Here is a 19,000-nt window from a genome sequence, read left to right on the forward strand (position 1 = left end):
ACTATGTTTTCTGGGTTTTTCCTTTTTTTCCTTTATCTTTTATTTTTTACCTACTGTTTTAATTTTATTTATTTTTCCTTTCTATTTTTCTATTTCCCTTTCTATCCTTTCTTTAAATTCTTCATGTTCTTCCAAATGTGCGAACTTTTTTTTTCAAAATGGAGGCAAAAGATTTGCCTCATCGATTAATTAAGAAGAAGAGAATTGCCCAGTTAATTAACGAAAAACCGGGCGAAAACCGATACATATAGACCACATGCGGACTACTCGCTAAGAAAGAAACTCCATGACACCACGGTCAACCCAACAAACATACATAACATGCAACAACCACAAACCCTCGCAAAATGACATCGCAACGAAACCCTCAACGAAACCACCGAACGCCACCAAATCCACAGAGGCGAGTCAATCGAAGATGGATGACAAAAAGACTGAGCATCCTCCATTAAGCAGTTGCGGACGCCTTCCTAATGACGTCAGTCTTCTTGCCTATGCTCCTGATAGCCTTCTTCATCTTTTTCATTTTACCCGTAGAAACTTCCTCCGCTAGGAGGCAAACAATCGTCTTAGCAGACCCAGAACTTTTTTTAGAATCGCTCGCCGCCGCCAGAGCCTTCAGCTAGCGCTAGGTTGGGGAAAAGTTGGAATCGAGGAAGGGAAACACAGTCGGCTACTCGCGCGCCTGACCAGACGCCACGTCGCTCGTGTCTGGTAACGAGCGTGGCTGCCTGGTTGTGTTTGGGCTCATGGGCCAACGGCCTAGTCACTCATTACCTTATAATACATGTAGTAGTTGTTTTGCACAAAACTCCAAAACTCTTTCGTAGTCCACGCCTAAAAAGAGAAATGGCCGGCAACGAGCTCACCCGCACGCTGAAGGATTAGCGCAGCCGGCCATTCCAAAGAGCGAACCTAAAAAGAGAAATGCCACGGAAAAAATGGAGCGCTCCATGGACTAGAACCCGCGACCCATCGCGATATAGCAGCTTTGTTCCCCACTGCACCAGCGACTGACCATATGTTAAATTTCAACGCTCAAAGATAGGTATTATGTACAGAGGTAGATCCATCTTTTAATCATTCCTTCAAGAAATGAATAACGTTCTCTCGAACAAAATTTTAAAACGTGATTTTTACAAAAAAAAAGAACGTGAATAATTATTGACCACGGATGAAACTCCAAACATTTGTTGAATTTTTATAAGTTTCAAATATACATTGAATTTTTTGTGAATATATGATGAACAATTTTTAACTACACAGTGTAAATTTTTGTGATATATGATGCACAAATTTTAAATATACATTGAACATTTTTGTAATATACGTTGAACTATTTTTAACTACACATGGAACAATTTTGTTATATACACTAAACACATATTAAATATATATTGAACATTTTGTGATATACGCTGAACATTTTTGAAATTTTGAACATTTTTTTAAAAAGTGAAAAAATAAATAAATCCATGAACAATTTTTAAAATCATGATTTTTTTTGGAATTCGAACCATTTTCTTGAAAACAAAGTATAAAAGTAAAACTATAAAGGATAAAATGAAATAAAAGAAACAGAAAAAGGACACAAAAAGGTAAAAAAAAACAGTAAAAAACGGAAAAACTAGCAAAAAAAACTCGGTTTAGGGAACCTACTAGAAGGTTCCCAAAACCAGGTCTCGCTCGAAGTGAGCCGGCCCGTGCGCCTCGTTCGCTCTCTTCGCTTCAGCGAAGCAGCGACGAACGGACGGACACGGGCGTCATATAGGATCTGCCCGGAATTCCCAGGAAGACCCCCAGCTCCGCCATTGCGTCAGGCGATGGGGGAGCTTGGGCTGGGGGGAGACCGGTGTCGGGTGGCGGGGGAACTTGGGCTGGAGGGAGGATATCAGCATATGGCGGCAAGCAGCGGGGGGGGGGGGGGGGGGGGGGGGAGCTCTAGCCAGAGGGAAACATCCATCGAGCGGAGCAGAGTGCAGCGAAGCAGGAGTTGAGGCTAGGGGCGAGTGGCGGTGGCGTCAGATCTATGATAGGTGGCGACCGTCGGCGGCTTGAGAGCTCTGGCTGGGGGCAAACGACGGCGGTAGAGCGGCGGCTGGTGCCGAGGTGCCGAGCAGCGGCGGCGCTAAGGACGAACCCTCATAGTAGATCGATTTGTTTAGTCCAGGAGCCGCGTATAGTAGTACAAAGCAGATTGCAAAAATACCAAAGGGTACATAGGTCATTCCACCAGGATTTATCAAGTTAAATAAATTAAAATTCAGCAAAACTCCACTCAAGGAAAATGTTCAGTAAATTAATGTAAAGTATATATAAGTCTAAATCAAATGTTGCAAATCATCAAGTGCCAAACTATAATAGGCCAAATCATCAAATCCCTTGTATCTTTCGGATGATTAAGGATTTTTTTCCAGGGAGAGACGATTAAGGTTTTTATTTTTAACATGAGAATATTACAAAGTTAATATAATATTATTTAGGAGAATATTATGAATGTGATGATTAAGGTCGCAATCAAATAACAAAATGCCTCTTGGTCAATTTGTTCGTGCAATTACTCGGGTCATCCATACGAATTTTACGACAACTACAATTTTATTTGCCTTTTGAGTACAAAAAATTTGATTATAGTCACATATAAAACGTCTCACAAATCGTCTCTAAGTTAATTAAAATTATATACTTATTTTCTAAATGGCAAATTATAAGCAAAAGTTTGTGACGCCCCATAAACGTCTTAAGAAGCGTCTTTAGCTTGCTAGTGTTCATGGGCATAGAGACGAAGACAAATAGCGTCTCAGAAAAAGCGACCATACAAGCCGTTTTTGTTGTAGCGTTACAACCGGTCTAGGAGCAAAGGGAGACGTTCAGGTACTGCCATACTGGGTTTCGCTTCGTACCTTTGCTGTTAAGCGATCCACTGACTTTCTCACATATATGAAATCCTAAGTTTGGAACAAATAATGCACTAAATTAGTTTAGAAAATGAATTGGCCAATGGGTCGACATGATGTTAAGAATCTGAGACACAGTTGATCATGGACAAGCAATTACAACAAGGACACCAACATCTATTCGCGAGATTCAGCGCAAACACCTACTTCTTCAGGGCAAGACCACGAGCCAGGGTTTCTAGAAACCCATATACTAAATTAGCAAAGTAGAAGCACCGACATGCAGGACATGGCCATCATACAACGTCTTCGACCACCCGCCATGACGTGTACTGTCATTCCTACTATGGGCGTTAGACGCCCCTTAATTATTTCATATATGTTAGGGTGGGGTGTCCTTAAACTCCATTCATTTTACAACATGGGGCTAAACATCCGCAGAATACTCGATTAAATTATCGGTCCCACTAATCATACATCATCAGTTTTGAAACCCAACCAAGGGCTTAGATGTCTTTTCAGTCTCCCCTCTTGGGTGGTTGACGACAACATGATTAGTTCATTACAAAAAGGATATATGAAAAGAATATCTCAATGGGTTTCTTTAGATAGTTATAAGAAGGATTTCCCCTAAGTTTATGTATTATTTTGAATTTCGCTTTGGAATGCAAAATGCACGGCACTTGGAATTTATAAGAGAACCCCTTATATTGTTAGAAACTGTGACATGCAAAGCATACCTCGTATCCAAATGAATAGAATGCAGCATATATGTCTTAAATAGTACCAAGGTGTGTCAACTCCGTCCTATAAATTCAAAAATGAACATATGGGTCTTAATCATGAGTAAGTAATTCGTCACGGGTCCTATCTGCATTTGATCAGGCCACATGGAATAATTATCTCTTTACAAAAAAGTCTATTTCATTTGTAAAAAGTGTTCATGTGTTTGAAACATGTATTTAGGGAAAAAAGGTATTCATGTTTAAAATAACCTTTGTGTCTTTCTACATGACTAGATTTATTTTCGTACACTTATCTTATTTTCTTTGTAGTTATTATAGGCTGCAGATTGACACAAGCTCGTCTGACCTCACCGCCGCTACTTATAGGCCGGCCCAAGTAGCTTCAATCAGGTTCATTCCCTTTCCTTCATTATTTTCTTATTTTATTTGTTTCGTATTTTAGAAATATTGTACAAACATATATTATAAAACTTAAATTTACATAAGCAAAATTAAACCATCAATATGAGAAAATGTTAACATCGTGTATAAAAATTGTTAGCGTAATTTAAAAATAGTACCAAGAGCGTTCATCAAAATGTTTATGACTTTTCCAAACTATTCATGCATTTAAAAAAATTTACATTTTAAAAACATGTTTTAAAAATGTAAAAAAATTGTGTAACTAAAAACTAATGCTTCATAAAAAATGTGGTGCATTTATAAAATGGTCATGCATACGTAAAATATATTTGTGATATTGACCGAAATGTGTATAAAGCATACAAAAATGTTTGCATAGTTTGAAAAAAAATGTTCTCACATGTATTTTAAAAATATGTATCATGTATTCAGAAAAATGTTCAAAAACATGTTTTGAAAAAAATCATGTTTTTCAAAAATGATAAATGTGTATAAGATAATATTTCAGATGTATAAAAATAAAACATACCATGTGTATGAAAAATAAGTAGTCAGCAAAACTTATATTTGAAAAAAATGTTATCGCGCATTTGAAAAATGATAAATATGTATAAAAAAATTTATGGTGTATATGAAAAATATATAATTTGTATGAAGCACGTGTTAAAAATATGAGAAAGAAAAATGAAAAAAAACATTGGAAACCGACATGGAAAACCACTGCAAAACTGACACGAAAAACCATTGAAAAATGGTGACAGAAACCAAAAGAAAATAAAAAATGTGTATAAAAATACAGAAAATAAGGGAAATAAAAAACAAAAATGAGAGGAAATTATAAAGAAAACACCGAGAAAAAGGAAAGAACGAAAAAACCAAAGAAAACCAATGAAAACTATAGAAGAAAAGCACATGAAAAGAAAGAAAAAAATAGCAAAAAACCAAAACTGTCCAGCCAGTAGGCAACAGAGAAGAAGAAAAAAACGTTGTACGGCGATCGAGTGGGCATGCGCTATAGTGAGAGAACACACTAACTAGAAACCCGATTGCTGGGCCGACCCATATGCATGGACACAAGATGGAAGACCGAGATAACTCTGCGCTCCTCTTTCGGGGCCGGCTATGTATCGCTTATAGTGATCCTGAGCGTAGCGTCGCCCGTAATGCTACCTAAATGGGCCGGCCCATGAAACATAGTTATGTGGCATGCTGCCTCGTTTGCTTGCTTTCAATATTTTCAACTTTTTTCATTTATACTTTAATTATATTGTGAAAATATCCTAAAATAACTTTGTTTTACATTATCTTACCAGGTACCCCTTCATCTGTGCTCTCGCAACTCATGGGAGATTAGCGTTTCCTCACCTCTTCTCGCTCCCGCTGCAGGTCTACCTCGTCTTCTGTGGCTTTAGGCCAAGGAGGCCTGGTGGATGTTGTCCCTTGTGGAAATGAGGGTCCTGCTACTTTTTTATATACTAGCAAACATGCCCGTGTGTTGCAACGGGAAAAACAAGATAATCGCCTACTACCCCTACTCCGTCCAACTCATATTTCCACAGCCTAAGAGATTGCATGGTTCAAATCCGTGTTTCGTTATAGAGAAGACACATGTTGCCATGAACAAATATTAAGCCTATCCAGGAACTATATGTCACGAGACATTAGTCAAAAATAAAAAAAATGATGGATCAACCGAGGGCGGAATTTTTTGGGATGCTAGTCAAGGATATGGGATATGATTTCTAGTCAAATGACATGGATGCATAACGCTAAATTAAGATAATTAGTTCATTTTAAATTTTTAAATTAAATAGAAAAAAGATTATCAACAAATAGTAGAACATGTCTGTTTTTGTATAACAAAATGAATACAATACAAAGACTGCAAAGTAAAGATCCTAGGGTAACAAAGAAATAATTAAGGAGGAGCATGATCAGAGCATGCCAGCTCTCGAAAGTTGTCGATCAGGTAGAACGTTATGTAGAGAAGTATGTCGCCAGCACAACCCAGAATTATCGCACACATGCCGCTGGCTCAACCTCGCCCTAGTGGTGGTTTCTTGCATGGACCGGCCCCATCAACTTATTCACCATACATGCTCTTCCTCAACTTTTTCTACTGGCTTGGTGCTCACCGTCGAGCGGCCAGCTCAGTTCAGTAGGAGCCAAATCTTAATTTCCGTATGTTATACCGATCACAAATACGTAATGTTTTGTGCATATCCGTATTTTATTATTTGAATGCACATCCATAGAAATCTTCAGTTGCACAATTCCACTTAATTAGGAGCCAATCAATCCCACAATACCATTTATTACCTGGCACAAATTTGGTCTGTGCATGTCCCTCTTCTATTAGTGCACATCCCTCGGAAAGTTTTCATAATTTGCTTAATCAAAGCCCACATATCCAGCCCTTTCCATTTAATTAGATTCGACCAGCACACATCTATATATGTGCGACGCATGTAAATTCTATATTAAGGTGGTGTTTGGTTCTCTAGTTTTAGGACTTTTTCTAGTCCCTAAGACTTTTTGAAGAAACTCTCAAGAAGGTGCTTCTAAGGACTTTTAGCAAAAAGTCCCAAAAAAGTCCCCCCCCGATTTGGTTTGCTACGGACTTTTAGAGACATTTTTTAGTCCCAACACAAAAAAGTCCCTGCAACCAAACACCCCCTAGGTCTCCTTTTTGGGGGTACATGCAGCCACACCGGTTGGCTTTTTATTGATGATTCTTGAGGTAACTCGCTTACTTTCTAGGCAATTCGTAGAAAAACTAGTGGGATTTAGTATATAAAAGAGCGAGATCGAACTATTTTGTTAGATAACGAATCTTCCTTTTAAACAAAGCCATTGCCTAGCTTGCTTGTTGTGCCCTCTATGCTTTAGCGAGAGGTCTGTAGTTCGACCCCATTGGGCGCAGTATTTTTTTATTTTTCTTTCGCTCAAGGCTAAAAGGAATATTAAATCTCAGCGGTAATCTTTATTGTATCGTAAAATCAACGGAATAGATGATGTATGGAGAACTATAAAAGCCTTCGTCCTTTAATATTAGGTAAAGAATCTTTTTTGTGTTTTTTAGGAGTTGTGTCCTACTTAAAAATGTGAGGCGACGGTGGCTCCCTAGAGTTGAAATATGATTCTCCATGCCTAGCCTCCCTCCTAGCGGTGCGTCTAGTATCATTAGAGGCGTGTGGAGGTGTTTTTCCGTCGAACCTCACAAGATTTGGTTGGTATTTTTCTTCGGTGGATCTACTTGGCTTTTGTTTTCATTTGTCCGTGTTCATGTGTTTACATGTTGGATACTTCTGATCTACTCTTCTCTTCGTTGGCGGCGGTTGTTGTTCTGGTGCGCTAGTTCTATAAGGTCTTAGCACGACGACTTCCTAACTGTTTATTACAACAAGATTTGTCCATCTCTGGTAAGGAAGAGGCGACTACGGCGGTCCGCCTCCGGTCGCTCCAGTGCATGTAATTGTCGCTAGGTGGTCTACGGATCTCGATGTCTTTTTTGTTACTTCCGGCGTTCTTTATACTGCCCTGAATATTGATGAACTTGATCAGAAGTGTTTTTCCCGCGAGAAAGAATAATATCCTAGAATATAATTATTTGTATTTCAAATGTTTACGTAGTGTCTAGATAATGTTTGTGTGTTAAAGAAAATGTCCATGCCACCTTTAACAAAAAATAATGGCATTAAAAAAATATACATCAGAGAATGTTCACGTGTTTCAAAAAAGGGCCGCAACTTTTACAAAATTGTGTATACAATGTAAAAAATGTTCGCGCAATTGAAAACAAATATGTTGTACCATTCAAAAAAGTATGTGGCATTTTAGAAAATGTTCACACGTTCCCAAAAATGTTCTCGACATTTCTAGAAATGTTTATGCAATGCAAAAATAATCATGTAGTTTTATGAAAATGTTTTGTGCCATTAATACAATTTATTTGTGCATTTGGAAAATGTTTAAAATGTAATAAAATTTTTCAAAAACATGTATTTGAAAATATGTACATCATGTATCTGAAAAATGTTAAACGTGTGTAAAGAATTATCGCATTTATAATAAAATTGTATAACAAAGTAGTCGGGTACAGGAAACACACTTGTTATGTCGTGCTGGCTTGCTTTACCGAGTCGATTAGACCGTGGATTCCCCCGCAAAAAAAAAGATTAGACCGTGGATTCAGTAATCGGGCCGGTACGAGAATATATCGCGTCACACGACAAAACAGCACTCGTGTTGCTCCGTGACTTGGGCTGGGCCTCCCGCACAAGTGCGTGCTAATAACACCCACAATCTCGCCTGGCTCCGGAGAGCCGCTCGTGTAGCGTCCGTTGCTGGCTTGTCGATCAGTTTGGGCAACGATCGTGGCACGGCGGTTCCGGTAGAATCCGAGGGCGTTTCCCGGGAACTGCGGTACTGTCCTGTGCACGGCGGTACGGTAATCAATCCCCGACCCAGGGAAAAAACGTCAAAGACGACGTGAATGCCGCACTAAATACGCCCGGCGCCATTATTAACTCCCGGCTCCGGTACCCCAAATCACCCGCGCCCACGCATTCAATCCGGGCAGAGCAAAGCAAATGAAAGCAGCTCGAGGCGCACGCACGCACGCCGCGCGCCAGCGGCCGTACCCGTGCTCCGTCTCTCCCTCCACCCACATCGATCACGCCTTGAAGTCTCCAAGCAGCCAACCACCACCCCCCGACACCCGCGCCGTCCATCTCCGGAGATGCACGGCCGACTGCGTGGTAGTAGTGGAAGAAGACTGGAGGTGGACGACGCGTTTGCTGCGCGCTTCTGCAGCTAGCTAGCTGCAGCTGTAGCGGCAGAGCGAAGCCAAGTAGGAGGAGGAGTAGCGTCTGGCGGTTCGCATTCAAGTCCCGGCTAGCTAGCTATAGCTGATCCATTTGCATCACCCGGAAGGTACAGCCGCAATGAAAGCACACTAGGACATCTACTACAGCCGGGGCCTCGAACCGGTCTCAAACGCCCGACCGCAAGCCCGGTCACTCACCGGTCAACGAAAATCTAACTCAACTGGTCGCCTCAAATGTGCAGGCTGTCCCGCACCCCTCATATCTAGCCTAAATATAGGGTTGATATGGGGTTGTCCGGGCACGTCTGACACATCAACCCGGCCCATCCCGACCCCACACCGTCGCCACAAATATCCCCAATCCGGAAACCTCCACTCTCGATCCGTCTCTTTCTTCTTCCCTCAGATTTCATCGATTCATCCACTCCGACAACTCCGGTGACTGCGTCGACCATGCCGAGCACCGACAGCCGCTCCTCCTTCGACTCCGACGACGAGCTGGCCCTCCGCATTGCACTCGAGAGCGCGGCGGAGAACTCTGTTCGTCGCCGCAGCGGGTTATCGACGGAGCCCGACGAGGACAAGCGGCTCCTCATGTGGGTCTACCGCCGGTCGCTTACGACGGCGGAGACGGACGCTCGGCGGCTCCGCCGAAAGTACGCCTAGGCTCTCCGGCTAGTTATCGAGCAGTCTGAGCGCGAGGCCAATGAGAAGGCAACGGAGGCGGCTCGGCTGGCGAAGCTCAAGCGCCAGCAGGACTGGGTCGTCCGGTGCCTCAAGGGCCTCATCGGCGTCTCCTCCGACGACGGCGGCTCCTCGTCCGACGACTCGGGCGATCCTTCACCAGCCGCCGACGGCGACAGCTCGCCGACGACCGGAAGGGGAAGGAGTTGGCCCGGAAGTGGTGAAGATCCGTTTTTCTTCAGTTTAATTTCAAGTTTTAGATGTAGTTTCAAGTTGTCCATCGTTTATGCGCAGCTTTGGTGGTCCTTTCAATATCTGATCATGATTTTTTGGTCAAAGTATTGTGTTTGTCTATGTCCGTTTCTATGTCTGTTTGCTGATCTACGTAGTTTGATGGACGTTGCATGGTTTAGTATAGATATAGGGGATCGGATATGAGATACACGGATGTGGGCTACGCTATTTGAGGAGTGCCCGGTCACGCGCGTCCGCGGGTGTTTGAGGGGTCATATTTGTCATATGCGGTTGTAGATGCTCTTACTGGCTTGCAGTCGGTGGCCTCGGTCGCCAACTGTGTTCCTCCTATGCTTAGGCTAGCCATAGTGGAGAGTAACTTACACTAGTAACATACACGTTACCCTAGGCTATGTTACTACCTCCATAGTGGGTAGTAACATATATGTGGCGTCATGCAAGCTTCATTTATAAGGTTATAGACTCATATTATGTTGGGATATGTGATGTTACGGTAACTAGCTAAGTTACTCAATTTACCTCTCTGCTCATTAACTCATTGTCACATAGGTAAATTTGCTGAGTTGGACCCGATATTACTGTTGAAGTTACTGTTGGGGAACGTAGTAATTTCAAAAAAAATCCTACGCACACGCAAGATCATGGTGATGCATAGCAACGAGAGGGGAGAGTGTTGTCCACGTACCCTCGCAGACCAAAGCGGAAGCGTTAGCACAACGCGGTTGATGTAGTCGTACGTCTTCACGATCCGACCGATCCAAGTACCGAACGTACGGCACCTCCGAGTTCAACACATGTTCAGCTCGATGACGTCCCGCGAACTCCGATCCAGCAGAGCTTCACGGGAGAGTTCCGTCAGCACGACGGCGTGATGACGGTGATGATGTTGCTACCGATGCAGGGCTTCGCCTAAGCACCGCTACGATATGACCGAGGTGGAATATGGTGGAGGGGGCACCGCACACGGCTGGGAGTGATCAACAGATCAACTTGTGTGTCTAGAGGTGCCCCCCTGCCCCCGTATATAAAGGAGCAAGGGGGAGGCCGGCTGGCCCCTTGTGGGCGCGCCAGGAGGAGGAGTCCTCCTCCTAGTAGGAGTAGGACTCCCCTCTTTCCTACTCCTACTAGGAGGGGGAAAGGAAGGGAGAGGGAGAAGGAAAGGGGGGCGCCGCCCCCCCTCTCCTAGTCCAATTCGGACAAGAGGGGGAGGGGCGCGCGGCCTGCCCTAGGTCAGCCCTCTCTCTCTCCACTAAGGCCCATAAGGCCCATTATTTCTCCCGGGGGGTTCCGGTAACCCTCCGGCACTCCGGTTTTCTCCGAAACCACTCGGAACACTTCCAGTGTCCGAACATAGTCGTCCAATATATTGATCTTTACGTCTCGACCATTTCGAGACTCCTCGTCATGTTCGTGATCATATCCGGGACTCCGAACTACCTTCGGTACATCAAAACATAAAAACTCATAATACCGATCGTCACCAAACTTTAAGCGTGCGGACCCTACGGGTTCGAGAACTATGTAGACATGACCGAGACACGTCTCCGGTCAATAACCAATAGCGGAACCTGGATGCTCATATTGGCTCCTACATATTCTGCGAAGATCTTTATCGGTCAAACCGCATAACAACATACGTTGTTCCCTTTGTCATCGGTATGTTACTTGCCCGAGATTCGATCGTCGCTATCTCAATACCTAGTTCAATCTCGTTACTGGCAAGTCTCTTTACTCGTTCCTTAATGAATCATCCCGCAACTAACTCATTAGTCACATTGCTTGCAAGGCTTATAGTGATGTGCATTATCGAGAGGGCCCAGAGATACCTCTCCGACAATCGGAGTGACAAATCCTAATCTCGAAATACGCCAACTCAACAAGTACCTTCGGAGACACCTGTAGAGCACCTTTATAATCACCCAGTTACGTTGTGACGTTTGGTAGCACACAAAGTGTTCCTCCGGTAAACAGGAGTTGCATAATCTCATAGTCATAGGAACATGTATAAGTCATGAAGAAAGCAATAGCAACATACTAAACGATCAAGTGCTAAGCTAACGGAATGGGTCAAGTCAATCACATCATTCTCCTAATAATGTGACCCCGTTAATCAAATGACAACTCATGTCCATGGCTAGGAAACTCAGCCATCTTTGATTAACGAGCTAGTCAAGTAGAGGCATACTAGTGACACTATGTTTGTCTATGTATTCACACATGTATTATGTTTCCGGTTAATACAATTCTAGCATGAATAATAAACATTTATCATGATATGAGGAAATAAATAATAACTTTATTATTGCCTCTAGGGCATATTTCCTTCAGTCTCCCACTTGGACTAGAGTCAGTAATCTAGATTACACAGTAATGATTCTAACACCCATGGAGTTTTGGTGCTGATCATGTTTTGCTCGTGGAAGAGGCTTAGTCAACGGGTCTGCAACATTCAGATCCGTATGTATCTTGCAAATCTCTATGTCTCCCACCTGGACTTGGTCCCGGATGGAATTGAAGCGTCTCTTGATGTGCTTGGTCCTCTTGTGAAATCTGGATTCCTTTGCCAAGGCAATTGCACCAGTATTGTCACAAAAGATTTTCATTGGACCGATGCACTAGGGATGACACCTATATCAGATATGAACTCCTTCATCCGGACTCCTTCATTTGCTGCTTCCGAAGCAGCTATGTACTCCGCTTCACACGTAGATCCCGCCACGACGCTTTGTTTAGAACTGCACCAACTGACAGCTCCACCGTTCAATGTAAACACGTATCCGGTTTGCGATTTAGAATCGTCCGGATCAGTGTCAAAGCTTGCATCGACGTAACCATTTACGACTAGCTCTTTGTCACCTCCATAAACGAGAAACATATCCTTAGTCCTTTTCAGGTATTTCAGGATGTTCTTGACCGATGTCCAGTGATCCACTCCTGGATTACTTTGGTACCTCCCTGCTAAGCTAATAGCAAGGCACACATCAGGTCTGGTACACAACATTGCATACATGATAGAGCCTATGGCTGAAGCATAGGGAATATCTTTCATTTTCTCTCTATCTTCTGCAGTGGTCGGGCATTGAGTCTGACTCAACTTCACACCTTGTAACACAGGCAAGAACCCTTTCTTTGCTTGATCCATTTTGAACTTTTTCAAAACTTTGTCAAGGTATGTGCTTTGTGAAAGTCCTATCAAGCGTCTTGATCTATCTCTATAGATCTTGATGCCCAATATGTAAGCAGCTTCACCGAGGTCTTTCATTGAAAAACTTTATTCAAGTATCCTTTTATGCTATCCAGAAATTCTATATCATTTCCAATCAGCAATATGTCATCCACATATAATATCAGAAATGCTACAGAGCTCCCACTCACTTTCTTGTAAATACAGGCTTCTCCAAAAGTCTGTATAAAACCATATGCTTTGATCACACTATCAAAACGTTTATTCCAACTCCGAGAGGCTTGCACCAGTCCATAAATGGATCGCTGGAGCTTGCACACTTTGTTAGCTCCCTTTGGATCGACAAAACCTTCCGGTTGCATCATATACAACTCTTCTTCCAGAAATCCATTCAGGAATGCAGTTTTGACATCCATTTGCCAAATTTCATAATCATAAAATGCGGCAATTGCTAACACGATTCAGACAGACTTAAGCATCGCTACGGGTGAGAAAGTCTCATCGTAGTCAACTCCTTGAACTTGTCGAAAACCTTTTGCAACAAGTCGAGCTTTGTAGACAGTAACATTACCGTCAGCGTCAGTCTTCTTCTTGAAGATCCATTTATTCTCTATGGCTTGCCGATCATCGGGCAAGTCAACCAAAGTCCACACTTTGTTCTCATACATGGATCCCATCTCAGATTTCATGGCCTCAAGCCATTTTGCGGAATCTGGGCTCACCATCGCTTCTTCATAGTTCGTAGGTTCGCCTTGGTCAAGTAACATAACCTCCAGAACAGGATTACTGTACCACTCTGGTGCGGATCTTACTCTGGTTGACCTACGAGGTTCAGTAACAACTTGATCTGAAGTTCATGATCATCATCATTAGCTTCCTCACTAATTGGTGTAGGAGTCACAGGAACCGGTTTCTGTGATGAACTACTTTCCAATAAGGGAGCAGGTACAGTTACCTCATCAAGTTCTACTTTCCTCCCACTCACTTCTTTCGAGAGAAACTCCTTCTCTAGAAAGGATCCATTCTTAGCAACGAATGTCTTGCCTTCGGATCTGTGATAGAAGGTGTACCCAACAGTTTCCTTTGGGTATCCTATGAAGACACATTTCTCCGATTTGGGTTCGAGCTTATCAGGTTGAAGCTTTTTCACATAAGCATCGCAGCCCCAAACTTTAAGAAACGACAACTTTGGTTTCTTGCCAAACCACAGTTCATAAGGCGTCGTCTCAACGGATTTTGATGGTGCCCTATTTAACGTGAATGCAGCGTCTCTAAAGCATAACCCCAAAACGATAGCGGTAAATCAGTAAGAGACATCATAGATCGCACCATATCTAGTAAAGTACGATTACGACGTTCGGACACACCATTACGCTGTGGTGTTCCGGGTGGCGTGAGTTGCGAAACTATTCCGCATTGTTTCAAATGTAGACCAAACTCGTAACTCAAATATTCTCCTCCACGATCAGATCGTAGAAACTTTATTTTCTTGTTACGATGATTTTCCACTTCACTCTGAAATTCTTTGAACTTTTCAAATGTTTCAGACTTATGTTTCATTAAGTAGATATACCCATATCTGCTCAAATCATCTGTGAAGGTGAGAAAATAACGATACCCGCCGCGAGCCTCAATATTCATCGGACCACATACATCAGTATGTATGATCTCCAACAAATCTGTTGCTCGCTCCATTGTTCCGGAGAACGGCGTTTTAGTCATCTTGCCCATAAGGCATGGTTCGCAAGTACCAAGTGATTCATAATCAAGTGATTCCAAAAGTCCATCAGTATGGAGTTTCTTCATGCGCTTTACACCAATATGACCCAAACGGCAGTGCCACAAATAAGTTGCACTATCATTATCAACTCTGCATCTTTTGGCTTCAACATTATGAATATGTGTATCACTACTATCGAGATTCAACAAAAATAGACCACTCTTCAAGGGTGCATGACCATAAAAGATATTACTCATATAAATAGAACAACCATTATTCTCATATTTAAATGAATAACCGTCTCGCATCAAACAAGATCCAGATATAATGTTCATGCTCAACGCTGGCACCAAATAACAATTATTTAGGTCTAAAACTAATCCCGAAGGTAGATGTAGAGGTAGCGTGCCGACGGCGATCACATCGACTTTGGAACCATTTCCCACGCGCATCGTCACCTCGTCCTTAGCCAGTCTTCGCTTAATCCGTAGTCCCTGTTTCGAGTTGCAAATATTAGCAACAGAACCAGTATCAAATACCCAGGTGCTACTGCGAGCTCTAGTAAGGTACACATCAATAACATGTATATCACATATACCTTTGTTCACCTTGCCATCCTTCTTATCCGCCAAATACTTGGGGCAGTTCCGCTTCCAGTGACCAGTCTGCTTGCAGTAGAAGCACTCAGTCTCAGGCTTAGGTCCAGACTTGGGTTTCTTCTCTTGAGCAGCAACTTGTTTGCCATTCTTCTTGAAGTTCCCCTTCTTCTTCCCTTTACCCTTTTTCTTGAAACTGGTGGTCTTGTTGACCATCAACACTTGATGCTCCTTCTTGATTTCTACCTCCGCAGCCTTTAGCATTGCGAAGAGCTCGGGAATTGTCTTATCCATCCCTTGCATATTATAGTTCATCACGAAGCTCTTGTAGCTTGGTGGCAGTGATTGAAGAATTCTGTCAATGACACTATCATCCGGAAGATTAACTCCCAGTTGAATCAAGTGATTGTTATACCCAGACATTTTGAGTATATGTTCACTGACAGAACTATTCTCCTCCATCTTGCAGCTGTAGAACTTATTGGAGACTTCATATCTCTCAATCCGGGCATTTGCTTGAAATATTAACTTCAACTCCTGGAACATCTCATATGCTCCATGACGTTCAAAACGTCATTGAAGTCCCGGTTCTAAGCCGTAAAGCATGGCACACTGAACTATCGAGTAGTCATCAGCTTTGCTCTGCCAGACGTTCTTAACATCGTCAGTTGCATCTGCAGCAGGCCTGGCACCCAGCGGTGCTTCCAGGACGTAATTCTTCTGTGCAGCAATGAGGATAATCCTCAAGTTACGGACCCAGTCCGTGTAATTGCTACCGTCATCTTTCAACTTTGCTTTCTCAAGGAACGCATTAAAATTCAACGGAAACAACAGCACGGGCCATCTATCTACAACAACATAGACAAGCAAAATACTATCAGGTACAAAGTTCATGATAAATTTAAGTTCAATTAATCATATTACTTAAGAACTCCCACTTAGATAGACATCCCTCTAATCATCTAAGTGATCACGTGATCCAAATCAACTAAACCATGTCCGATCATCACGTGAGATGGAGTAGTTTTCAATGGTGAACATCACTATGTTGATCATATCTACTATATGATTCACGCTCGACCTTTCGGTCTCAGTGTTCTGAGGCCATATCTGCATATGCTAGGCTCGTCAAGTTTAACTTGAGTATTCTGCGTGTGCAAAACTGGCTTGCACCCGTTGTAGATGAACGTAGAGCTTATCACACCCGATCATCACGTGGTGTCTCGGCACGACGAACTTTGGCAACGGTGCATACTCAGGGAGAACACTTTTATCTTGAAATTTAGTGAGATATCATCTTATAGTGCTACCGTCAATCAAAGCAAAATAAGATGCATAAAGGATAAACATCACATGCAATCAATATAAGTGATATGATATGGCCATCATCATCTTGTGCTTGTGATCTCCATCTCCGAAGCACCGTCATGATCACCATCGTCACCGGCGCGACACCTTGATCTCCATCATAGCATCGTTGTCGTCTCGCCAACTATTGCTTCTACGACTATCGCTACCGCTTAGTGATAAAGTAAAGCAATTACAGGGCGATTGCATTGCATACAATAAAGCGACAACCATATGGCTCCTGCCAGTTGCCGATAACTCGGTTACAAAACATGATCATCTCATACAATAAAATATAGCTTCATGTCTTGACCATATCACATCACAACATGCCCTGCAAAAACAAGTTAGATGTCCTCTACTTTGTTGTTGCAAGTTTTACGTGGCTGCTACGGGCTGAGCAAGAACCGTTCTTACCTACGCATCAAAACCACAACGATAGTTCGTCAAGTTAGTTTTAACCTTCTCAAGGACCGGGCGTAGCCACACTCGGTTCAACTAAAGTTGGAGAAACTGACACCCGCCAGCCACCTATGTGCAAAGCACGTCGGTAGAAAACAGTCTCGCGTAAGCGTACGCGTAATGTTGGTCCGGGCCGCTTCATCCAACAATACCGCCGAACCAAAGTATGACATGCTGGTAAGCAGTATGACTTCTATTGCCCACAACTCACTTGTGTTCTACTCATGCATATAAGATCTACGCATAAGACCTGACTCTGATACCACTGTTGGGGAACGTAGTAATTTCAAAAAAATCCTACGCACACGCAAGATCATGGTGATGCATAGCAACGATAGGGGAGAGTGTTTTCCATGTACCCTCGTAGACCGAAAGCGGAAGCGTTAGCACAACGCGGTTGATGTAGTCGTACATATTCACGATCCGACCGATCCAAGTACCGAACGTACGACACCTCCGAGTTCACCACACGTTCAGCTCGATGACGTCCCGCGAACTCCGATCCAGCAGAGCTTCACGGGAGAGTTCCGTCAGCACGACGGCGTGATGATGGTGATGATGTTGCTACCGACACAGGGCTTCGCCTAAGCACCGCTACGATATGATCGAGGTGAAATATTGTGGAGGGGGGCACCGCACACGGCTGGGAGAGATCAACAGATCAACTTGTGTGTCTAGAGGTGCCCCCCTGCCCCCGTATATAAAGGAGCAAGGGGGAGGCCGACTGGCCCCTTGTGGGCGCGCCAGGAGGAGGAGTCCTCCTCCTAGTAGGAGTAGGACTCCCCTCTTTTCTACTCCTACTAGGAGGGGGAAAGGAAGGGGGAGAGGAAGAAGGAAAGGGGGGCGCTGCCCCCCTCTCCTAGTCCAATTCGGACCAGAGGGGGAGGGGCGCGCGGCCTGCCCTAGGCCAGCCCTCTCTCTCTCCACTAAGGCCCATAAGGCCCATTATTTCTCCCGGGGGGGGTTCCGGTAACCCTCCGGCACTCCGGTTTTCTCCGAAACCACTCGGAACACTTCCGGTGTCCGAATATAGTCGTCCAATATATCGATCTTTACGTCTCGACCATTTTGAGACTCCTCGTCATGTTCGTGATCATATCCAGGACTCCGAACTACCTTCGGTACATCAAAACACAAAAACTCATAATACCGATCGTCACCAAACTTTAAGCGTGCGGACCCTACGGGTTCGAGAACTATGTAGACATGACCGAGACACGTCTCCGGTCAATAACCAATAGCAGAACCTGGATGCTCATATTGTCTCCTACATATTCTACGAAGATCTTTATCGGTCAAACCGCATAACAACATATGTTGTTCCCTTTGTCATCGGTATGTTACTTGCCTGAGATTCGATCGTCGCTATCTCAATACCTAGTTCAATCTCGTTATCGGCAAGTCTCTTTACTCGTTCCGTAATGCATCATCCCGACTAACTCATTAGTCACATTGCTTGCAAGGCTTATAGTGATGTGCATTACCGAGAGGGCCCAGAGATACCTCTCCGACAATCGGAGTGACAAATCCTAATCTCGAAATACGCCAACTCAACAAGTACCTTCGGAGACACCTGTAGAGCACCTTTATAATCACCCAGTTACGTTGTGACGTTTGGTAGCACACAAAGTGTTCCTCCGGTAAACAGGAGTTGCATAATCTCATAGTCATAGGAACATGTATAAGTCATGAAGAAAGCAATAGCAACATACTAAACGATCAAGTGCTAAGCTAACAGAATGGATCAAGTCAATCACATCATTCTCCTAATGATGTGATCCCGCTAAACAAATGACAACTCATGTCCATGGCTAGGAAACTCAACCATCTTTGATTAACGAGCTAGTCAAGTAGAGGCATACTAGTGACACTATATTTG

Source organism: Triticum aestivum, chromosome 2D (genome assembly GCF_018294505.1).
Source record: "Triticum aestivum cultivar Chinese Spring chromosome 2D, IWGSC CS RefSeq v2.1, whole genome shotgun sequence".
NCBI lineage: Eukaryota > Viridiplantae > Streptophyta > Magnoliopsida > Poales > Poaceae > Triticum > Triticum aestivum.